Raw genomic sequence first — 26697 nt, 5'->3', positions numbered from 1 at the left:
AACCTTACCAAAATACCTGATTCTGGTTAAACTCACATAGATACAATATTACAGGCATTTTTAGACATAATGCATGTTTGATTTTGGAGTTATGTTTATATACATTTTTCCAGGCATTATTAGCCATTTATCATGTTTTGTTTAAATAACTGTCATATCAAATAATGCAGTTATACTGTCATTATGCGTAAAACCCAAGTTTTGTATTTGTAAACCTTACCAAAATACCTGATTCTGGTAAAACTCATATAGATTCAATATTACAGGCAGTTTAAGACGGATTGCAAGTTTGGTTTGGAGTTTGTTTTTGGAATTATGTTTATAATAATTGTATATTTAGTTTGACAGTTATACCATCATATTCAGTAAAAAAAAAAAACTTTTTTCTTTACAAACCTTACAAAATATTGTTTCTAGTAAAATTCACAAAGATACATTTGTCCAGGCATTATTAGCCATTTAGCATGTTTGGTTTAGGAGTTGTGTTTAAATAACTGTCATATCAAATATTGCAGTTATACTGTCATTATGAGTAAAACCCAAGTTTTGTATTTGTAAACCTTACCAAAATACCTGATTCCGGTAAAACTCACATAGATAAAATATTACAGGCAGTTTTACCTACTCAGTGGCCTAGTGGTTAGAGTGTCCGTCCTGAGATCGGTAGGTTGGGAGTTCAAATCCCGGCCGAGTCATACCAAAGACTATAAAAATGGGACCCATTACCTCCCTGCTTGGCACTCAGCATCAAGGGTTGGAATTGGGGGTTAAATCACCAAAATGATTCCCGGGCGCAGCCACCGCTGCTGCCCACTGCTCCCCTCACCTCCCAGGGGGTGATCAAGGGTGATGGGTCAAATGCAGAGAATAATTTCGCCACACCTAGTGTGTGTGTGACAATCATTGGTACTTTAACTTTAACTTTAACTTTAAGACATATTGCAAGTTTGGTTTAGGAGTTTGGTTTTGGAATTATGTTTATATAACTTTCATATTTAGTATGACAGTTATACCATCATATTGAGTAAAAAAAAAACTAACTTTTGTCTTTAAAAAACCTTACAAAATAGTTTTTCTAGTAAAAATCACAAAGATAGATTTCTCCAGGCATTATTAGCCATTTATCATGTTTGGTTTAGGAATTATGTTTAAATAACTGTCATGTTGAGTGTGGCAGTTATATTGTCATTATGAGTAAAACCTATTTTTTGTATTTGTAAACCTTACTTATTCTGGTAAAACTCATATAGATACAATATTACAGGAATTTTTAGACATAAAACATGTTTGGTTTAGGAGTTATGTTTAAATAACTGTCAGATTGAATGTGACAGTATACTGTCATAGTGAGTAAAACCAATATTTTGTATTTGCAAACCTTACAAAAACAACTGATTCTAGTTAAACTCACATGAATACAATATTACAGGCATTTTTAGATATAATGCATGTTTGGTTTTGGAGTTATGTTTATAATTTTTTTACATTTAGTATGACAGTTATACTGTCATATTAAGTAAAAAAACTAACTTGTTTCTTTACAAACCTTATAAAAAATTGTTTTTTTTCCAGGAAAACTCACTAAGATACATTTTTCCAAGCATTATTAGCCATTTTGTAATTGTGATTTAGGAGTTACAGTATGTTTAAATAACTGTCAGATTGAATGTGACAGTATACTGTCATAGTGAGTAAAACCTAATTTTTGTATTTGTAAACCTTACCAAAAATACCTGATTCTGGTAAAAATCACATAGATACAATATTGCAGGCATTTTTAGACATAATGCATGTTTGGTTTTGGAGTTATGTTTTTACAACTTTTATATTTAGTATGACAGTTATACCATCATATTGAGTAAAAAAAACAAAACTTGTGTCTTTATAAACCTTACAAAAAAAAGGTTTCCCAGTAAAACTCACAAAGATACATTTCTCTAGGCATAATACCTGATTCTGGTTAAACCCACATCGATACAATATTACAGGAATTTTTAGACATAAAGCATGTTTGGTTTTGGAGTTATGTTTATATAACTTTCATATTTAGTATGAAAGTTATACCATCATATTGAGTAAAAAACAACAAATATTTTGTATCTTTACAAACCTTACAAAATATTGTTTTCCAGTAAAACTCACAAATATACCTTTCTCTAGGCATTATTAGTCATTTTGCATTTGTGTTTTAGGAGTTATTAGGAGTAATTAACTGTCATATTGAGTATGGCAGTTATACTGTCACTATGAGTAAAACCTAATTTTTGTTTTTGTAAACCTTACCAAAATACCTGATTCTGATAAAACTCACATATATTCAATATTACAGGCATTTTTAGACGGATTGCATATTTGGTTTTGGAGTTGTGTTTATATAACTTTAATATATAGTATGACAGCTATACTGTTAAATTATGTAAAAAAAAAAAAACTAACTCGTGTCTTTACCAAAATACCTGATTCAGGTAAAATTCATATAGATTCAATATTACAGGCAGTTTAAGACGGATTGCAAGTTTGGTTTAGGAGTTTGTTTTTGGAATTATGTTTATATTAATTTTATATTTAGTTTGACAGTTATACCATCATATTCAGTAAAAAAAAATAACTTTTGTCCTTACAAACCTTACAAAATAGTTTTTTCTAGTAAAATTCACAAAGATACATTTCTCCAGGCATTATTAGCCATTTAGCATGTTTGGTTTAGGAGTTGTGTTTAAATAACTGTTATTTTGAATATGGCAGTTATACTGTCATTATGAGTAAAACCCAATTTTTGTATTTGTAAACCTTACCTAAATACCTGATTCTGGTTAAACTCACATAGATTCAATATTACAGGCATTTTTAGACGTATTGCAAGTTTAGTTTTGGAGTTATGTTTATTTAACTTTCATATCTAGTATGACAGTTATACCATCATATTGAGTAAAAAAAAAGTAATTTGTATCTTTACAAATCTTACAAAATATTGTTTTCCAGTAAAATTCACAAATATACATTTCTCGAGGCATTATTAGTCATTTTGCATTTGTGTTTTAGGAGTTATGTTTACTTAACTGTCATATTGAGTGTGGCAGTTATATTGTCACTATGAGTAAAACCTAATTTTTGTATTCGTAAACCTTACCAAAATACCTGAATCTGATAAAACTCACATATATTCAATATTACAGGCATTTTTAGACGGATTGCATATTTGGTTTTGGAATTATGTTTATATAACTTTCACTGCGTGGCGCAGTGGAAGAATGGCCGTGCGCGACCCGAGGGTCCCTGGTTCAATCCCCACCTAGTACCAACCTCGTCATGTCCATTGTGTCCTGAGCAAGACACTTCACCCTTGCTCCTGATGGGTGCTGGTTAGCGCCTTGCATGGCAGCTCCCTCCATCAGTGTGTGAATATGTGTGTGTGAATGGGTAAATGTGGAAGTAGTGTCAAAGCGCTTTGAGTACCTTGAAGGTAGAAAAGCGCTATACAAGTACAACCCATTTATCATTTATTTATATATAGTATGACGGATAAACTGTTAAATTGTGTAAAAAAAAACTAACTTGTGTCTTTACAAACCTTACAAAATATTTTTTCCAGTAAAACTCACAAAGATACATTCCTCAAGGCATTATTAGCCATTTTGTCAGTATACTGTCATTATGAGTAAAACTAATATTTTGTATTTGTAAACCTTACCTTACCTAAATAACTTTCATATTTAGTATGACAGTTATATCATCATATTGAGTAAAACATTTAACCTGTATCTTTATAAACCTTACAAATTCGTTTTTTCCAGTAAAACTCACAAATATACATTTCTCCAGGCATTATTAATCATTTTGCATGTGTGGTATAGGAGTTATGTTTACATAACTGTCATATTAAATGTGGCAGTTATACTGTCATTTATGAGTAAAACCAAATTTGTGTATATGTAAACCTTACCAAAAAAACTGATTCTGGTAAAACTCACATAGATACAATATTACAGGCAGTTTTACCTACTCAGTGGCCTAGTGGTTAGAGTGTCCGTCCTGAGATCGGTAGGTTGGGAGTTCAAATCTCGGCCGAGTCATACCAAAGACTATAAAAATGGGACCCATTACCTCCCTGCTTGGCACTCAGCATCAAGGGTTGGAATTGGGGGTTAAATCACCAAAATGATTCCCGGGCGCAGCCACCGCTGCTGCCCACTGCTCCCCTCACCTCCCAGGGGGTGATCAAGGGTGATGGGTCAAATGCAGAGAATAATTTCGCCACACCTAGTGTGTGTGTGACAATCATTGGTACTTTAACTTTAACTTTAACTTTAAGACATATTGCAAGTTTGGTTTAGGAGTTTGGTTTTGGAATTATGTTTATATAACTTTCATATTTAGTATGACAGTTATACCATCATATTGAGTAAAAAAAAAACTAACTTTTGTCTTTAAAAAACCTTACAAAATAGTTTTTCTAGTAAAAATCACAAAGATAGATTTCTCCAGGCATTATTAGCCATTTATCATGTTTGGTTTAGGAATTATGTTTAAATAACTGTCATGTTGAGTGTGGCAGTTATATTGTCATTATGAGTAAAACCTATTTTTTGTATTTGTAAACCTTACTTATTCTGGTAAAACTCATATAGATACAATATTACAGGAATTTTTAGACATAAAACATGTTTGGTTTAGGAGTTATGTTTAAATAACTGTCAGATTGAATGTGACAGTATACTGTCATAGTGAGTAAAACCAATATTTTGTATTTGCAAACCTTACAAAAACAACTGATTCTAGTTAAACTCACATGAATACAATATTACAGGCATTTTTAGATATAATGCATGTTTGGTTTTGGAGTTATGTTTATAATTTTTTTACATTTAGTATGACAGTTATACTGTCATATTAAGTAAAAAAACTAACTTGTTTCTTTACAAACCTTATAAAAAATTGTTTTTTTTCCAGGAAAACTCACTAAGATACATTTTTCCAAGCATTATTAGCCATTTTGTAATTGTGATTTAGGAGTTACAGTATGTTTGAATAACTGTCAGATTGAATGTGACAGTATACTGTCATAGTGAGTAAAACCTAATTTTTGTATTTGTAAACCTTACCAAAAATACCTGATTCTGGTAAAAATAACATAGATACAATATTGCAGGCATTTTTAGACATAATGCATGTTTGGTTTTGGAGTTATGTTTTTACAACTTTTATATTTAGTATGACAGTTATACCATCATATTGAGTAAAAAAAAAAAACTTGTGTCTTTATAAACCTTACAAAAAAAAGGTTTCCCAGTAAAACTCACAAAGATACATTTCTCTAGGCATAATACCTGATTCTGGTTAAACCCACATCGATACAATATTACAGGAATTTTTAGACATAAAGCATGTTTGGTTTTGGAGTTATGTTTATATAACTTTCATATTTAGTATGAAAGTTATACCATCATATTGAGTAAAAAACAACAAATATTTTGTATCTTTACAAACCTTACAAAATATTGTTTTCCAGTAAAACTCACAAATATACCTTTCTCTAGGCATTATTAGTCATTTTGCATTTGTGTTTTAGGAGTTATTAGGAGTAATTAACTGTCATATTGAGTATGGCAGTTTTACTGTCACTATGAGTAAAACCTAATTTTTGTTTTTGTAAACTTTACCAAAATACCTGATTCTGATAAAACTCACATATATTCAATATTACAGGCATTTTTAGACAGATTGCATTTTTGGTTTTGGAGTTGTGTTTATATAACTTTAATATATAGTATGACAGCTATACTGTTAAATTATGTAAAAAAAAACTAACTCGTGTCTTTACCAAAATACCTGATTCAGGTAAAACTCATATAGATTCAATATTACAGGCAGTTTAAGACGGATTGCAAATTTGGTTTAGGAGTTTGTTTTTGGAATTATGTTTATATTAATTTTATATTTAGTTTGACAGTTATACCATCATATTCAGTAAAAAAAAATAACTTTTGTCCTTACAAACCTTACAAAATAGTTTTTTCTAGTAGACAGTTATACCATCATATTAAATAAAAAAAAAACTAACGTATGTCTTTATAAACCTTACAAATTATTTGTTTCCAGTAAAACTCACACTGATACATTTCTCCAGGCATTAATAGCCATTTATCATGTTTAATCTATGAGTTATGTTTAAATAACTGTCATATCAAATGTTGCATTTATACTGTCATTTTGAGTATAAGCCAAATTTTGTATTTGTAAACCTTACCAAAATACCTGATTCTGGTAAAACTCACATAGATTAAATATTACAGGCAATTTAAGACATATTGCAAGTTTGGTTTAGGAGTTTGGTTTTGGAATTATGTTTATATTAATTTTTAATTTAGTTTGAGAGTTATACCATCATATTCAGTAAAAAAAATAACTTTTTTCTTTACAAACCTTACAAAATAGTTTTTTCTAGTAAAATTCACAAAGATACATTTCTCCAGGCATTAATAGCCATTTATCATGTTTAATCTATGAGTTATGTTTAAATAACTGTCATATCAAATGTTGCATTTATACTGTCATTATGAGTATAAGCCAAATTTTGTATTTGTAAACCTTACCAAAATACCTGATTCTGGTAAAACTCACATAGATTAAATATTACAGGCAATTTAAGACATATTGCAAGTTTGGTTTAGGAGTTTGGTTTTGGAATTATGTTTATATTAATTTTTAATTTAGTTTGAGAGTTATACCATCATATTCAGTAAAAAAAATAACTTTTTTCTTTACAAACCTTACAAAATAGTTTTTTCTAGTAAAATTCACAAAGATACATTTCTCCAGGCATTATTAGCCATTTAGCATGTTTGGTTTAGGAGTTGTGTTTAAATAACTATTATTTTGAATATGGCAGTTATGCTGTTATTATGAGTAAAACCCAATTTTTGTATTTGTAAAACTTACCTAAATACCTGATTCTGGTAAAACTCACATAGATTCAATATTACAGGCATTTTTAGACATATTGCAAGTTTGGTTTTGGAGTTATGTTTATTTAACTTTCATATTTAGTATGACAGTTATACTGTCATATTAAGTAAAAAAAACAACTAACTTGTGTCTTTACAAAACTCATAATTTTTTTTTTTTTTTTTTCAGGAAAACTCACAAAGATACATTTCTCCAGGCATTATTAGCCTTTTTGTATTTGTGGTTTAGGAGTTATGTTTAAATAACTGTCAGATTGAATGTGACAGTATACTGTCATTATGAGTAAAACCTAATTTTTGTATTTGTAAACCTTACCAAAATACCTGATTCTGGTAAAACCCACACCGATACAATATTACAGGAATTTTTTGACATAAAGCATGTTTGGTTTTGGAGTTATGTTTATATAACTTTCATATCTAGTATGACAGTTATTCCATCATATTGAGTAAAAAAAAAAGTAATTTGTATCTTTACAAATCTTACAAAATATTGTTTTCTAGTAAAATTCACAAATATACATTTCTCTAGGCATTATTAGTCATTTTGCATTTGTGTTTTAGGAGTTATGTTTAATTAACTGTCATATTGAGTGTGGCAGTTATATTGTCACTAAGAGTAAAACCTAATTTTTGTATTTGTAAACCTCACATATATTCAATATTACAGGCATTTTTAGACGGATTGCATATTTTGTTTTGGAATTATGTTTATATAACTTTCATATATAGTATGACAGCTAAACTGTTAAATTGTGTAAAAAAAACTAACTTGTGTCTTTACAAACCTTACAAAATATTTTTTCCAGTAAAACTCACAAAGATACATTCCTCAAGGCATTATTAGCCATTTTGTCAGTATACTGTCATTATGAGTAAAACTAATATTTTGTATTCGTAAACCTTACAAAAACAACTGATTATAGTAAAACTCACATGGATACAAAATTATAAGCATTTTTAAACACAATACATGTTTGGTGGCAGTCAATCTGGCAGTTATTCTGTCATTATGAGTAAAACCAGTATTTTGTATTTGCAAACCTTACAAAAACAACTGATTCTAGTAAAACTCACATGGATACAATATTAAAGTTTTTTTTTAGATATAATGCATGTTTGGTTTTGGAGTTATGTTTATATAACTTTTACATTTAGTATGACAGTTATAATGTCATATTGAGTAAAAACAATAACTTGTTTTACAAACCTTACAATTTTTTCCAAGCATTATTAGCCATTTTGCATGTGTGGTTTAGGAGTTATATTTAAATAACTGTCATATTGAGTGTGGCAGTTATACTGTCATTATGAGTAAAACCTTATTTTTGTATTTGTAAACCTTACCAAAATACCTGATTGTAGTAAAACTCACATAGATACAATATTACAGGCATTTTTAGACATAATGCATGTTTGGTTTTGGAGTTATGTTTATATAACTTTCATATTTAGTATGACAGTTATACTGTCATATTAAGTAAAAAAACTAACTTGTGTCTTTACAAACCTTACAAAATATATATATTTTTTTTCAATAAAACTCACAAAGATACATCCAGGCGTTATTAGTCATTTTGTATGTGTGGTTTAGGAATCATGTTTAAATAACTGTCATTTTGAACGTTGCAGTTATACTGTCATTATGAGTAAAACCTAATTTTTGTATTTGTAAACCTTACCAAAATACCTGTTTCTGGTAAAACTCACATAGACTCAATATTACAGGCATTTTTAGACGGATTGCATGTTTGGTTTTGAAGTTATGTTTATATAACTTTCAAATTTAGTAACACAGTTATACCATCATATTGAGTAAAAAAACTAACTTGTGTCCAAACAAACCTTACAAAATATTTTTTTTTCCATTAAAACTCACAAAAATACATTTCTCCAGGCATTATTAGCCATTTTGCATCTGTGGTTTAGAATTTATGTTTAAATAACAGTCAGATTGAATGTGACAGTATACTGTCATAGTGAGTAAAACCAAAATGTTGTATTTGCAAACCTTACAAAAACAAATGATTCTACTAAAACTCACTTGGATACAATATTATAGGCATTTTAAGACATACAGTCAATTGAATGTGTTTGGTTTAGGAATTATGTTGAAAAACTATTTTATTGCTTTTTTCGCATTATATCAGGATTTTGTGGTTTGGAAGTTATGTTTAAATAACTGTCAAACTGATTAGAGAAGTTATACTGTCATTATGAGTAAAACCTAATTTTTGTATTTGTAAACCTTACCAAATTAGCTGATTCTGGTAAAACTCACATAGATACAATATTTTAGGCATTTTTAAACATGGTGCATGTTTAGTTTTGGAATGATGTGACTTTCATATTTAGTATGAAAGTTATACAGTCATGATGAATTAAAATTTGCAACTTTGCAACTTTGCAAACCTTACAAAATATATTTTTCCTAGTAAAACTAACAAAGACACATGTCTACAGGCTTTATTAGACATTTTGCATGTTTGGTTTAGGAATTATGTTGAAATTTATTTTTATTGCTTTTTCCGCATTATTCAAGGATTTTAAGAACAATTCTGTAATATTGAGTAAAAAACTACTTTTTGTAATTGCAAGCCTTAAAAAAGCACATGGTCGAGTAAAACTCACAAGGATGCATTGTTTTAGGCATTATTAGCATTTTTGCATGTGTGGTTTAGGAGTTATGTTTAAATAACTGTCATTTTGCGTGTGGCAGTTATACTGTCTTTATGAGTAAAACTTAATTTTTGTATTTGTGAACCTTACCAAAATACCTGATTGTAGTAAAACTCACATAGATACAATATTACAGGCATTTTAAGACATAATGCATGTTTGGTTTTGGAATCATGTTTATATAACTTTCAGTTATACTGTCATATTGAGTAAAAAAAAACTAACTTGTGTCTTTACAAACCTTACAAAAATTATTTCCCAGTAAAACTCACAAAGATACATTTCTCCAGGCATTATTAGTCATTTTGTATGTGTGGTTTAGGAGTTATGTTTAAATAACTGTCAGACTGAATGTGACAGTATACTGTCAAAGTGAGTAAAACCAATATTTTGTATTTGCAAACCTTACAAAAACAACGTATTCTAGTAAAACTCACATGGATACAATATTACAGGCATTTTTAGACATAAAGCATGTTTGGTTTTGGAGTTATGTTTATATATGTTTATATATTTTTTACATTTAGTATTACAGTTATACTGTCATAATGAGTAAAAAAAACTAACTTGTGTCTTTATAAACCTTAAAAATTATTTTTTTTCCAGTAAAACTCACAAAGATACATTTCTCCAGGCATTATTAGCCATTAATCATGTTTGGTTAGAGTTATGTTTAAATAACTGTCATATTGAGTGTGGCAGTATTTGTAAAATTACCAAAATAACTGATTATGATAAAACTCACATTGATAAAATATTACAGGATTTTTGGGACATAAAGCATGTTTCCATCATATTGAGTAAAATAAACTAACTTGTGTCTATACAAACCTTACAAATTTTTTTATTTTCCAGTAAAACTCACAAAAATACATTTCTCCAGTTAATATTAGCCATTTTGCATCCGTGGTTTAGAATGTATGTTTAAATAACAGTCAGATTGAATGTGACAGTATACTGTCATAGTGAGTAAAACCTATATTTTTATTTGTAAACCTTAACAAAATACCTGATTCTAGTAAAACTCACAGAGATTCAATATTACAGGCATTTTTAGACGGATTGTATGTTTGGTATTGGAGTTATGTTTATATAAATTTTACATTTATTATGACAGTTATAACTTGTGTCTTTACAAACCTTACAATTTTTTTTCCCCCTGTAAATCTCACAAAGATACATTTCTCCAGGCATTATTAGCCATCTTGCATGTGTGGTTTAGGAGTTATGTTTACATAACCATCATATTGAGGGTGGCAGTTATACTGTCATTATGAGTAAAACCTAATTTTTGTATTTATAAACCTTACCAAAATACCTGATTCTGGTTAAACTCACATAGATACAATATTACAGGCATTTTTAGACATAATGCATGTTTGGTTTTGGAGTTATGTTTATATACATTTTTCCAGGCATTATTAGCCATTTATCATGTTTTGTTTAGGAGTTATGTTTAAATAACTGTCATATCAAATAATGCAGTTTACTGTCATTATGCGTAAAACCCACGTTTTGTATTTGTAAACCTTACCAAAATACCTGATTCTGGTAAAACTCATATAGATTCAATATTACAGGCAGTTTAAGACGGATTGCAAGTCTGGTTTGGAGTTTGTTTTTGGAATTATGTTTATAATAATTGTATATTTAGTTTGACAGTTATACCATCATATTCAGTAAAAAAAAAAAAACTTTTTTCTTTACAAACCTTACAAAATATTTTTTTCTAGTAAAATTCACAAAGATACATTTGTCCAGGCATTATTAGCCATTTTGCATGTTTGGTTTAGGAGTTGTGTTTAAATAACTGTCATATCAAATATTGCAGTTATACTGTCATTATGAGTAAAACCCAAGTTTTGTATTTGTAAACCTTACCAAAATACCTGATTCCGGTAAAACTCACATAGATAAAATATTACAGGCAGTTTTGCCTACTCAGTGGCCTAGTGGTTAGAGTGTCCGTCCTGAGATCGGTAGGTTGGGAGTTCAAATCCCGGCCGAGTCATACCAAAGACCATAAAAATGGGACCCATTACCTCCCTGCTTGGCACTCAGCATCAAGGGTTGGAATTGGGGGTTAAATCACCAAAATGATTCCCGGGCACTGCTCCCCTCACCTCCCAGGGGGTGATCAAGGGTGATGGGTCAAATGCAGAGAATAATTTCGCCACACCTGGTGTGTGTGTGACAATCATTGGTACTTTAACTTTAACTTTAAGACATATTGCAAGTTTGGTTTAGGAGTTTGGTTTTGGAATTATGTTTATATAACTTTCATATTTAGTATGACAGTTATAACATCACATTGAGTAAAAAAACAACTAACTTTTGTCTTTAAAAAACCTTACAAAATTGTTTTTTCTAGTAAAAATCACAAAGATAGATTTCTCCAGGCATTATTAGCCATTTATCATGTTTGGTTTAGGAATTATGTTTAAATAGCTGTCATGTTGAGTGTGGCAGTTATATTGTCATTATGAGTAAAACCTATTTTTTTGTATTTGTAAACCTTACTTATTCTGGTAAAACTCATATAGATACAATATTACAGGAATTTTTAGACATAAAACATGTTTGGTTTAGGAGTTATGTTTAAATAACTGTCAGATTGAATGTGACAGTATACTGTCATAGTGAGTAAAACCAATATTTTGTATTTGCAAACCTTACAAAAACAACTGATTCTAGTTAAACTCACATGAATACAATATTACAGGCATTTTTAGATATAATGCATGTTTGGTTTTGGAGTTATGTTTATCATTTTTTTACATTTAGTATGACAGTTATACTGTCATATTAAGTAAAAAAACTAACTTGTTTCTTTACAAACCTTATAAAAAATTGTTTTTTTTCCAGGAAAACTCACTAAGATACATTTTTCCAAGCATTATTAGCCATTTTGTAATTGTGATTTAGGAGTTACAGTATGTTTAAATAACTGTCAGATTGAATGTGACAGTATACTGTCATAGTGAGTAAAACCTAATTTTTGTATTTGTAAACCTTACCAAAAATACCTGATTCTGGTAAAAATCACATAGATACAATATTGCAGGCATTTTTAGTTGGTTTTGGAGTTATGTTTTTACAACTTTTATATTTAGTATGACAGTTATACCATCATATTGAGTAAAAAAAAAAAACTTGTGTCTTTATAAACCTTACAAAAAAAAAGGTTTCCCAGTAAAACTCACAAAGATACATTTCTCTAGGCATAATACCTGATTCTGGTTAAACCCACATCGATACAATATTACAGGAATTTTTAGACATAAAGCATGTTTGGTTTTGGAGTTATGTTTATATAACTTTCATATTTAGTATGAAAGTTATACCATCATATTGAGTAAAAAACAACAAATATTTTGTATCTTTACAAACCTTACAAAATATTGTTTTCCAGTAAAACTCACAAATATACCTTTCTCTAGGCATTATTAGTCATTTTGCATTTGTGTTTTAGGAGTTATTAGGAGTAATTAACTGTCATATTGAGTATGGCAGTTATACTGTCACTATGAGTAAAACCAAATTTTTGTTTTTGTAAACCTTACCAAAATACCTGATTCTGATAAAACTCACATATATTCAATATTACAGGCATTTTTAGACGGATTGCATATTTGGTTTTGGAGTTGTGTTTATATAACTTTAATATATAGTATGACAGCTATACTGTTAAATTATGTAAAAAAAACAAAACTAACTCGTGTCTTTACCAAAAAACCTGATTCAGGTAAAACTCATATAGATTCAATATTACAGGCAGTTTAAGACGGATTGCAAGTTTGGTTTAGGAGTTTGTTTTTGGAATTATGTTTATATTAATTTTATATTTAGTTTGACAGTTATACCATCATATTCAGTAAAAAAAAAATAACTTTTGTCCTTACAAACCTTACAAAATAGTTTTTTCTAGTAAAATTCACAAAGATACATTTCTCCAGGCATTATTAGCCATTTAGCATGTTTGGTTTAGGAGTTGTGTTTAAATAACTGTTATTTTGAATATGGCAGTTATACTGTCATTATGAGTAAAACCCACTTTTTGTATTTGTAAACCTTACCTAAATACCTGATTCTGGTTAAACTCACATAGATTCAATATTACAGGCATTTTTAGACGTATTGCAAGTTTAGTTTTGGAGTTATGTTTATTTAACTTTCATATCTAGTATGACAGTTATACCATCATATTGAGTAAAAAAAAAGTAATTTGTATCTTTACAAATCTTACAAAATATTGTTTTCCAGTAAAATTCACAAATATACATTTCTCGAGGCATTATTAGTCATTTTGCATTTGTGTTTTAGGAGTTATGTTTAATTAACTGTCATATTGAGTGTGGCAGTTATATTGTCACTATGGGTAAAACCTAATTTTTGTATTCGTAAACCTTACCAAAATACCTGAATCTGATAAAACTCACATATATTCAATATTACAGGCATTTTTAGAGGGATTGCATATTTGGTTTTGGAATTATGTTTATATAACTTTCATATATAGTATGACAGCTAAACTGTTAAATTGTGTAAAAAAAAACTAACTTGTGTCTTTACAAACCTTACAAAATATTTTTTCCAGTAAAAATCACAAAGATACATTCCTCAAGGCATTATTAGCCATTTTGTCAGTATACTGTCATTATGAGTAACACTAATATTTTGTATTTGTAAACCTTACAAAAACAACTGATTATAGTAAAACTCACATGGATACAAAATTATAAGCATTTTTAAACACAATACATGTTTGGTGGCAGTCAATGTGGCAGTTATTCTGTCATTATGAGTAAAACCTAATTTTTGTAATTGTAAACCTTACCAAAATACCTGATTCTGGTAAAACTCACATAGATACAATATTACAGGCATTTTTAAACATAATGTATGTTTGGTTTTGGAGTTATATTTATATAACTGTCATATTTAGGGACGGCGTGGCGCAGTGGCAGAATGGCCGTGCGAGACCCGAGGGTCCCTGGTTCAATCCCCACCTAGTACCAACCTCGTCATGTCCGTTGTGTCCTGGGCAAGACACTTCACCCTTGCTCCTGATGGGTGCTGGTTAGCGCCTTGCATGGCAGCTCCCTCCATCAGTCTGTGAATGTGTGTGTGAATGTGTAAATGTGGAAGTAGTGTCAAAGCGCTTTGAGTACCTTGAAGGTAGAAAAGCGCTATACAAGTACAACCCATTTATCATTTATCATTTATATTTAGTGTGACAGTTATACCATCATATTAAATAAAAAAAAAAACTAACGTATGTCTTTATAAACCTTACAAATTATTTGTTTCCAGTAAAACTCACACTGATACATTTCTCCAGGCATTAATAGCAATTTATCATGTTTAATCTATGAGTTATGTTTAAATAACTGTCATATCAAATGTTGCATTTATACTGTCATTATGAGTATAAGCCAAATTTTGTATTTGTAAACCTTACCAAAATACCTGATTCTGGTAAAACTCACATAGATTAAATATTACAGGCAATTTAAGACATATTGCAAGTTTGGTTTAGGAGTTTGGTTTTGGAATTATGTTTATATTAATTTTTAATTTAGTTTGAGAGTTATACCATCATATTCAGTAAAAAAAATAACTTTTTTCTTTACAAACCTTACAAAATAGTTTTTTCTAGTAAAATTCACAAAGATACATTTCTCCAGGCATTATTAGCCATTTAGCATGTTTGGTTTAGGAGTTGTGTTTAAATAACTATTATTTTGAATATGGCAGTTATACTGTTATTATGAGTAAAACCCAATTTTTGTATTTGTAAAACTTACCTAAATACCTGATTCTGTTAAAACTCACATAGATTCAATATTACAGGCATTTTTAGACATATTGCAAGTTTGGTTTTGGAGTTATGTTTATTTAACTTTCATATAAAGTATGACAGTTATACTGTCATATTAAGTAAAAAAAAAACTAACTTGTGTCTTTACAAACCTTATAATTTTTTTTTTTTTTTTTTTCAGGAAAACTCACAAAGATACATTTCTCCAGGCATTATTAGCCTTTTTGTATTTGTGGTTTAGGAGTTATGTTTAAATAACTGTCAGATTGAATGTGACAGTATACTGTCATTATGAGTAAAACCTAATTTTTGTATTTGTAAACCTTACCAAAATACCTGATTCTGGTAAAACCCACACCGATACAATATTACAGGAATTTTTTGACATAAAGCATGTTTGGTTTTGGAGTTATGTTTATATAACTTTCATATCTAGTATGACAGTTATTCCATCATATTGAGTAAAAAAAAAAGTAATTTGTATCATTACAAATCTTACAAAATATTGTTTTCTAGTAAAATTCACAAATATACATTTCTCTAGGCATTATTAGTCATTTTGCATTTGTGTTTTAGGAGTTATGTTTAATTAACTGTCATATTGAGTGTGGCAGTTATATTGTCACTATGAGTAAAACCTAGTTTTTGTATTTGTAAACCTTACCAAAATACCTGAATCTGATAAAACTCACATATATTCAATATTACAGGCATTTTTAGACGGATTGCATATTTGGTTTTGGAATTATGTTTATATAACTTTCATATATAGTATGACAGCTAAACTGTTAAATTGTGTAAAAAAAACTAACTTGTGTCTTTACAAACCTTACAAAATATTTTTTCCAGTAAAACTCACAAAGATACATTCCTCAGGCATTATTAGCCATTTTGTCAGTATACTGTCATTATGAGTAAAACTAATATTTTGTATTTGTAAACCTTACAAAAACAACTGATTCTAGTAAAACTCACATGTATACACTATTAAAGTTATTTTTAGATATAATGCATGGTTGGTTTTGGAGTTATGTTTATATAACTTTTACATTTAGTATGACAGTTATAATGTCATATTGAGTAAAAACAATGACTTGTTTTACAAACCTTACAATTTTTTCCAAGCATTATTAGCCATTTTGCATGTGTGGTTTAGGAGTTATATTTAAATAACTGTCATATTGAGTGTGGCAGTTATACTGTCATTATGAGTAAAACCTTATTTTTGTATTTGTAAACCTTACCAAAATACCTGATTGTAGTAAAACTCACATAGATACAATATTACAGGCATTTTTAGACATAATGCATGTTTGGTTTTGGAGTTATGTTTATACAACTTTCATATTTAGTATGACAGTTATACTGTCATATTAAGTAAAAAAACTAACTTGTGTCTTTACAAACCTTACAAAATATTTTTAATTTTTTTTTCAATAAAACTCACAAAGATACATCCAGGCGTTATTAGTCATTTTGTATGTGTGGTTTAGGAATTATGTTTAAATAACTGTCATTTTGAACGTTGCAGTTATACTGTCATTATGAGTAAAACCTAATTTTTGTATTTGTAAACCTTACCAAAATATCTGTTTCTGGTAAAACTCACATAGATTCAATATTACAGGCATTTTTAGACGGATTGCATATTTGGTTTTGGAATTATGTTTATATAACTTTCATATATAGTATGACAGCTAAACTGTTAAATTGTGTAAAAAAAACTAACTTGTGTCTTTACAAACCTTACAAAATATTTTTTCCAGTAAAACTCACAAAGATACATTCCTCAGGCATTATTAGCCATTTTGTCAGTATACTGTCATTATGAGTAAAACTAATATTTTGTATTTGTAAACCTTACAAAAACAACTGATTCTAGTAAAACTCACATGTATACAATATTAAAGTTATTTTTAGATATAATGCATGTTTGGTTTTGGAGTTATGTTTATATAACTTTTACATTTAGTATGACAGTTATAATGTCATATTGAGTAAAAACAATGACTTGTTTTACAAACCTTACAATTTTTTCCAAGCATTATTAGCCATTTTGCATGTGTGGTTTAGGAGTTATATTTAAATAACTGTCATATTGAGTGTGGCAGTTATACTGTCATTATGAGTAAAACCTTATTTTTGTATTTGTAAACCTTACCAAAATACCTGATTGTAGTAAAACTCACATAGATACAATATTACAGGCATTTTTAGACATAATGCATGTTTGGTTTTGGAGTTCTGTTTATATAACTTTCATATTTAGTATGACAGTTATACTGTCATATTAAGTAAAAAAACTAACTTGTGTCTTTACAAACCTTACAAAATATTTTTATTTTTTTTTCAATAAAACTCACAAAGATACATCCAGGCGTTATTAGTCATTTTGTATGTGTGGTTTAGGAATTATGTTTAAATAACTGTCATTTTGAACGTTGCAGTTATACTGTCATTATGAGTAAAACCTAATTTTTGTATTTGTAAACCTTACCAAAATATCTGTTTCTGGTAAAACTCACATAGATTCAATATTACAGGCATTTTTAGACGGATTGCATGTTTGGTTTTGAAGTTATGTTTATATAACTTTCAAATTTAGTAAGACAGTTATACCATCATATTGAGTAAAAAAACTAACTTGTGTCCAAACAAACCTTACAAAATATTTTTTTTCCATTAAAACTCACAAAAATACATTTCTCCAGGCATTATTAGCCATTTTGCATCTGTGGTTTAGAATTTATGTTTAAATAACAGTCAGATTGAATGTGACAGTATACTGTCATAGTGAGTAAAACCAAAATGTTGTATTTGCAAACCTTACAAAAACAAATGATTCTACTAAAACTCACTTGGATACAATATTATAGGCATTTTAAGACATAATGCATGTTTGGTTTAGGAATTATGTTGAAAAACTATTTTATTGCTTTTTTCGCATTATATCAGGATTTTGTGGTTAGGAAGTTATGTTTAAATAACTGTCAAACTGATTAGAGAAGTTATACTGTCATTATGAGTAAAACCTAATTTTTGTATTTGTAAACCTTACCAAATTAGCTGATTCTGGTAAAACTCACATAGATACAATATTTTAGGCATTTTTAAACATGGTGCATGTTTAGTTTTGGAATGATGTGACTTTCATATTTAGTATGAAAGTTATACAGTCATGATGAATTAAAACTTGCATTTTTGCAACTTTGCAAACCTTACAAAATATATTTTTCCTAGTAAAACTAACAAAGACACATGTCTACAGGCTTTATTAGACATTTTGCATGTTTGGTTTAGGAATTATGTTGAAATTTATTTTTATTGCTTTTTCCGCATTATTCAAGGGTTTTAAGAACAATTCTGTAATATGGAGTAAAAAACTACTTTTTGTAATTGCAAACCTTAAAAAAGCACATGTTCGAGTAAAACTCACAAGGATACATTGTTTTAGGCATTATTAGCATTTTTGCATGTGTGGTTTAGGAGTTATGTTTAAATAACTGTCATTTTGCGTGTGGCAGTTATACTGTCTTTATGAGTAAAACTTAATTTTTGTATTTGTGAACCTTACCAAAATACCTGATTGTAGTAAAACTCACATAGATACAATATTACAGGCATTTTAAGACATAATGCATGTTTGGTTTTGGAATCATGTTTATATAACTTTCATATTTAGTATGACAGTTATACTGTCATATTGAGTAAAAAAAAACTAACTTGTGTCTTTACAAACCTTACAAAAATTATTTCCCAGTAAAACTCACAAAGATACATTTCTCCAGGCATTATTAGTCATTTTGTATGTGTGGTTTAGGAGTTATGTTTAAATAACTGTCAGACTGAATGTGACAGTATACTGTCAAAGTGAGTAAAACCAATATTTTGTATTTGCAAACCTTACAAAAACAACTTATTCTAGTAAAACTCACATGGATACAATATTTGAGGCATTTTTAGACATAAAGCATGTTTGGTTTTGGAGTTATGTTTATATATGTTTATATATTTTTTATATTTAGTATTACAGTTATACTATGTAAAAAAAACTAACTTGTGTCTTTATAAACCTTAAAAATTATTTTTTTTCCAGTAAAACTCACAAAGATACATTTCTCCAGGCATTATTAGCCATTAATCATGTTTGGTTAGAGTTATGTTTAAATAACTGTCATTTTGAGTGTGGCAGTATTTGTAAAATTACCAAAATAACTGATTCTGATAAAACTCACATTGATAAAATATTACAGGATTTTTGAGACATAAAGCATGTTTCCATCATAGTGAGTAAAATAAACTAACTTGTGTCTATACAAACCTTACAAAATTTTTTATTTTCCAGTAAAACTCACAAAAATACATTTCTCCAGTTAATATTAGCCATTTTGCATTTGTGGATTAGAATGTATGTTTAAATAACAGTCAGATTGAATGTGACAGTATACTGTCATAGTGAGTAAAACCTATATTTTTATTTGTAAACCTTAACAAAATACCTGATTCTAGTAAAACTCACAGAGATTCAATATTACAGGCATTTTTAGACGGATTGCATGTTTGGTATTGGAGTTATGTTTATATAACTTTTACATTTATTATGACAGTTATAACTTGTGTCTTTACAAACCTTACAATTTTTCCCCCCCCCTGTAAATCTCACAAAGATACATTTCTCCAGGCATTATTAGCCATCGTGCATGTGTGGTTTAGGAGTTATGTTTACATAACCATCATTTTGAGGGTGGCAGTTATACTGTCATTATGAGTAAAACCTAATTTTTGTATTTATAAACCTTACCAAAATACCTGATTCTGGTTAAACTCACATAGATACAATATTAAAGGCATTTTTAGACATAATGCATGTTTGGTTTTGGAGTTATGTTTATATACATTTTTCCAGGCATTATTAGCCATTTATCATGTTTTGTTTAGGAGTTATGTTTAAATAACTGTCATTTCAAATAATGCAGTTATACTGTCATTATGCGTAAAACCCAAGTTTTGTATTTGTAAACCTTACCAAAATACCTGATTCTGGTAAAACTCATATAGATTCAATATTACAGGCAGTTTAAGACGGATTGCAAGTCTGGTTTGGAGTTTGTTTTTGGAATTATGTTTATAATAATTGTATATTTAGTTTGACAGTTATACCATCATATTCAGTAAAAAAAAAAAACTTTTTTCTTTACAAACCTTACAAAATATTTTTTTCTAGTAAAATTCACAAAGATACATTTGTCCAGGCATTATTAGCCATTTAGCATGTTTGGTTTAGGAGTTGTGTTTAAATAACTGTCATATCAAATATTGCAGTTATACAGTCATTATGAATAAAACCCAAGTTTTGTATTTGTAAACCTTACCAAAATACCTGATTCCGGTAAAACTCACATAGATAAAATATTACAGGCAGTTTTACCTACTCAGTGGCCTAGTGGTTAGAGTGTCCGTCCTGAGATCGGTAGGCTGGGAGTTCAAATCCCGGCCGAGTCATACCAAAGACTATAAAAATGGGACCCATTACCTCCCTGCTTGGCACTCAGCATCAAGGGTTGGAATTGGGGGTTAAATCACCAAAATGATTCCCGGGCGCAGCCACCGCTGCTGCCCACTGCTCCCCTCACCTCCCAGGGTGAGGGGAGCAGTGGACCCTTGATGCATCAAGGGTCAAATGCATCACCCTTGATGCATTTGACCCTTGATGCATCAAGGGTCAAATGCATCACCCTTGATGCATTTGACCCATCAAGGGTGATGGGTCAAATGCAGAGAATAATTTCGCCACACCTAGTGTGTGTGTGACAATCATTGGTACTTTAACTTTAACTTTAAGACATATTGCAAGTTTGGTTTAGGAGTTTGGTTTTGGAATTATGTTAATATAACTTTATATAACATCATATTGAGTAAAAAAAAAACTAACTTTTGTCTTTAAAAAACCTTACAAAATAGTTTTTTCTAGTAAAAATCACAAAGATAGATTTCTCCAGGCATTATTAGCCATTTATCATGTTTGGTTTAGGAATTATGTTTAAATAACTGTCATGTTGAGTGTGGCAGTTATATTGTCATTATGAGTAAAACCTATTTTTTGTATTTGTAAACCTTACTTATTCTGGTAAAACTCATATAGATACAATATTACAGGAATTTTTAGACATAAAACATGTTTGGTTTAGGAGTTATGTTTAAATAACTGTCAGATTGAATGTGACAGTAAGTATACTGTCACATTCAATCTCACTATGACAGTAGTCATAGTGAGTAAAACCGATATTTTGTATTTGCAAACCTTACAAAAACAACTGATACTAGTTAAACTCACATGAATACAATATTACAGGCATTTTTAGATATAATGCATGTTTGGTTTTGGAGTTATGTTTATATAACTTTAATATATAGTATGACAGCTATACTGTTAAATTATGTAAAAAAAAAAAAAACTAACTCGTGTCTTTACCAAAATACTTGATTCAGGTAAAACTCATATAGATTCAATATTACAGGCAGTTTAAGACGGATTGCAAGTTTGGTTTAGGAGTTTGTTTTTGGAATTTTGTTTATATTAATTTTATATTTAGTTTGACAGTTATACCATCATATTCAGTAAAAAAAAATAACTTTTGTCCTTACAAACCTTACAAAATAGTTTTTTCTAGTAAAATTCACAAAGATACATTTCTCCAGTCATTATTAGCCATTTAGCATGTTTGGTTTAGGAGTTGTGTTTAAATAACTGTTATTTTGAATATGGCAGTTATACTGTCATTATGAGTAAAACCCAATTTTTGTATTTGTAAACTTTACCTAAATACCTGATTCTGGTTAAACTCACATAGATTCAATATTACAGGCATTTTTAGATGTATTGCAAGTTTTGTTTTGGAGTTATGTTTATTTAACTTTCATATCTAGTATGACAGTTATACCATCATATTGAGTGAAAAAAAAGTAATTTGTATCTTTACAAATCTTACAAAATATTGTTTTCCAGTAAAATTCACAAATATACATTTCTCGAGGCATTATTAGTCATTTTGCATTTGTGTTTTAGGAGTTATGTTTAATTAACTGTCATATTGAGTGTGGCAGTTATATTGTCACTATGAGTAAAACCTAATTTTTGTATTCGTAAACCTTACCAAAATACCTGAATCTGATAAAACTCACATATATTCAATATTACAGGCATTTTTAGACGGATTGCATATTTGGTTTTGGAATTATGTTTATATAACTTTCACTGCATGGCGCAGTGGAAGAATGGCTAGTGCGCGACCCGAGGGTCCCTGGTTCAATCCCCACCTAGTACCAACCTCGTCATGTCCGTTGTGTCCTGAGTCACTTCACCCTTGCTCCTGATGGGTGCTGGTTAGCGCCTTGCATGGCAGCTCCCTCCATCAGTGTGTGAATATGTGTGTGTGAATGGGTAAATGTGGAAGTAGTGTCAAAGTGCTTTGAGTACCTTGAAGGTAGAAAAGCGCTATACAAGTACAACCCATTTATCATTTATTTATATATAGTATGACGGATAAACTGTTAAATTGTGTAAAAAAAAACTAACTTGTGTCTTTACAAACCTTACAAAATATTTTTTCCAGTAAAACTCACAAAGATACATTCCTCAAGGCATTATTAGCCATTTTGTCAGTATACTGTCATTATGAGTAAAACTAATATTTTGTATTTTAAACCTTACCTTACCTAAATAACTTTCATATTTAGTATGACAGTTATATCATCATATTGAGTAAAACATTTAACCTGTATCTTTATAAACCTTACAAATTCGTTTTTTCCAGTAAAACTCACAAATATGCATTTCTCCAGGCATTATTAATCATTTTGCATGTGTGGTATAGGAGTTATGTTTACATAACTGTCATATTAATTGTGGCAGTTATACTGTCATTTATGAGTAAAACCAAATTTGTGTATATGTAAACCTTACCAAAAAAACTGATTCTGGTAAAACTCACATAGATACAATATTACAGGCATTTTTAGACGTATTGCAAGTTTGGTTTTGGAGTTATGTTTATTTCACTTTTATATTTAGTATACCAGTTATACTGTCATATTAAGTAAAAAACTAACTTGTGTCTTTACAAACCTTACAATTTTTTTTTCCAGGAAAACTCACAAAGATACATTGCTCCAGGCATTATTAGCCATTTTGCATTTGTGGTTTAGGAATTATGTTTAAATACCTGTCTTGTTAAATGTGGCAGTTATATTGTCATTATGAGTAAAACCTAATTTTTGTATTTGTAAACCTTAACAATGCCTGATTCTGGTAAAATTAACAATACAACTGATTAACTGATTCTTGTAAAACTCACATAGATACAATATTTTAGGCATTTTTAGACATAATGCATGTTCAGTTTTGGAGTTATGTAATATATATTTCATATTTGGTATGACAGTTATACTGTCATATTGAATTAAAAAAACTAACTTGCCTCTCTGCAAAACTTACAAAAGATAATTTTTCTAGTAAAACTAACAAAGATAAATGTCTTCAGGCATTATTAGATATGTTGCATGTTTAGTGTAGGAATTATGTTGAAAAACATTTTTATTGCTTATTTCGCATTATCTCAGGATTTTAAGAACATACTGTCATAATGAGTAAAAAACTACTTTTTGTGTTTGCAAACCTTAAAATAGCAAATGTTTCGAGTAAAACTCACAAGGATGTATTGTTTTAGGCTTTATTAACCTATTTGCATGTGTGATTAGGAAGTTTTGTTTAAATAACAGTCAAATTGAATGTAGCAGTTAACTGTCATTATGAAAAAAAACAACTTTTGTATTTGTAAACCTTACCAAATTACCTGATTCTGGTGTAACTCACATAGATACAATATTTTAGGCGTTTTTAGACAAAATGCATGTTCAATTTTGGAGTTATGATTATATATATTTCATATTTGGTATGACAGTTATACTGTCATATTGAATTAAAAAACTAACTTGCCTCTTTGCAAAACTTACAAAAGATATATTTTCTAGTAAAACCAACAAAGATCCATGTCTTCACGCATTATTAGACATGTTGCATGTTTGGTGTAGGAATTATGTTGAAAAACATTTTTATTGCTTATTTCGCATTATCTCAGGATTTTAAGAACATTACTGTCATAATGATTAAAAACTACTTTTTGTGTTTGCAAGCCTTAAAATAGCATATGTTTCGAGTAAAACTCAAAAAGATGCATTGTTTTAGGCTTTATTAACCTATTTTGCATGTGTGGTTAGGGAGTTATGTTTAAATAACAGTCAAATTGAACTTAACAGTTAACTGTCATTACGAGTAAACCCCTAATGTTTGTAATTGTACACCTTACCAAATGAACTGATTCTTGTAAAACTCACATAGATAGAATATGTTAGTTATTTTTAGACATAATGCATGTTCAGTTTTGGAGTTATGTTTATATAACTTTCATATTTGGTATGACAGTTATACTGTCATATTGAATTAAATAAAACTAACTTGCCTCTTTGCAAAACTTACAAAAGATATTTTTTCTAGTAAAACTAACAAAGATACATATATTCACGCATTATTAGACATGTAACATGTTTGGTGTAGGAATTACTTAAAAAAACATTTTTATTGCTTATTTCGCATTATCTCAGGATTTTAAGAACATTACTGTCATAATGATTAAAAAACTACTTTTTGTGTTTGCAAGCCTTAAAATAGCATATGTTTCGAGTAAAACTCAAAAAGATGCATTGTTTTAGGCTTCATTAACCTATTTGCATGTGTGATTATGAAGTTATGTTTAAATAACAGTTTAGTTGAATGTAGTAGTTAGTCATTATGAAAAAAAAAAATTTTTGTATTTGTAAACCTTACCAAATTACCTGATTCTTGTGTAACTCACATAGATACAATATTACAGGCATTTTTAGACATAATGCAAGTTCAGTTTTGGAGTTATGTTTATATAACTTTTACATTTGGTATGACAGTTATGCTGTCATATTGAATTTAAAAAATCTAACTTGTGTCTTTGCAAAAGTTACAAAAGATATGTTTTCTAGTGAAACTAACAAGGATACATGTATCCAGGCGTTATTAGACATGTTGCATGTTTGGTGTAGGATTTGTGATGAAAAACATTTTTAATGCTTATTTCGCATTATCTCAGGATTTTAAGAACATTACTGTCATAATGAGTAAAAAACTACTTTTTTGTTTGCAAGCCTTAAAATAGCATATGTTTTGACTAAAACTCACAAGGATGCATTGTTTTAGGCTTTATTAGCCTATTTTGCATGTGTGGTTATGAAGTTATGTTTAAATAACAGTCAAATTGAATGTAGCAGTATCTGTCATTATGGAAAAAAAACAACTTTTGTATTTGTAAACCTTACCAAATTACCTTATTCTGGTCTAAATCACATAGATACAATATTTTAGGCATTTTTAGACATAATGCATGTTCAATTTTGGAGTTATGTTTATATATATTTCATATTTGGTATGACAGTTATACTGTCATATTGAAATAAAAAACTAACTTGCCTCTTTGCAAAACTTACCAAAGATAATTTTTCTAGTAAAACCAACAAAGATCCATGTCTTCACGCATTATTAGACATGTTGCATGTTTGGTGTAGGAATTATGTTGAAAAACATTTTTATTGCTTATTTCGCATTATCGCAGGATTTTAAAACATTACTGTCATAATGATTAAAAAACTACTTTTTGTGTTTGCAAGCCTTAAAATAGCATATGTTTCGAGTAAAACTCAAAAAGATGCATTGTTTTAGACTTTATTAACCTATTTTGCATGTGTGGTTAGGGAGTTATGTTTAAATAACAGTCAAATTGAACTTAACAGTTAACTGTCATTACGAGTAAACCCCTAATGTTTGTAATTGTACACCTTACCAAATGAACTGATTCTTGTAAAACTCACATAGATAGAATATGTTAGTTATTTTTAGACATAATGCATGTTCAGTTTTGGAGTTATGTTTATATAACTTTCATATTTGGTATGACAGTTATACTGTCATATTGAATTAAAAAAACTAACTTGCCTCTTTGCAAAACTTACAAAAGATAATTTTTCTAGTAAAACTAACAAAGATGCATATCTTCAAGCATTATTAGACATGTTGCATGTTTGGTGTAGGAATTATGTTGAAAAACATTTTTATTGCTTATTTCGCATTATCTCAGGATTTTAAGAACA

This window comes from Nerophis lumbriciformis, linkage group LG14 (assembly GCF_033978685.3).
Source record: "Nerophis lumbriciformis linkage group LG14, RoL_Nlum_v2.1, whole genome shotgun sequence".
Taxonomy (NCBI): domain Eukaryota; kingdom Metazoa; phylum Chordata; class Actinopteri; order Syngnathiformes; family Syngnathidae; genus Nerophis; species Nerophis lumbriciformis.
The sequence above is the reverse complement of the archived record's forward strand: the minus strand, read 5'-3'. Positions refer to the sequence as shown.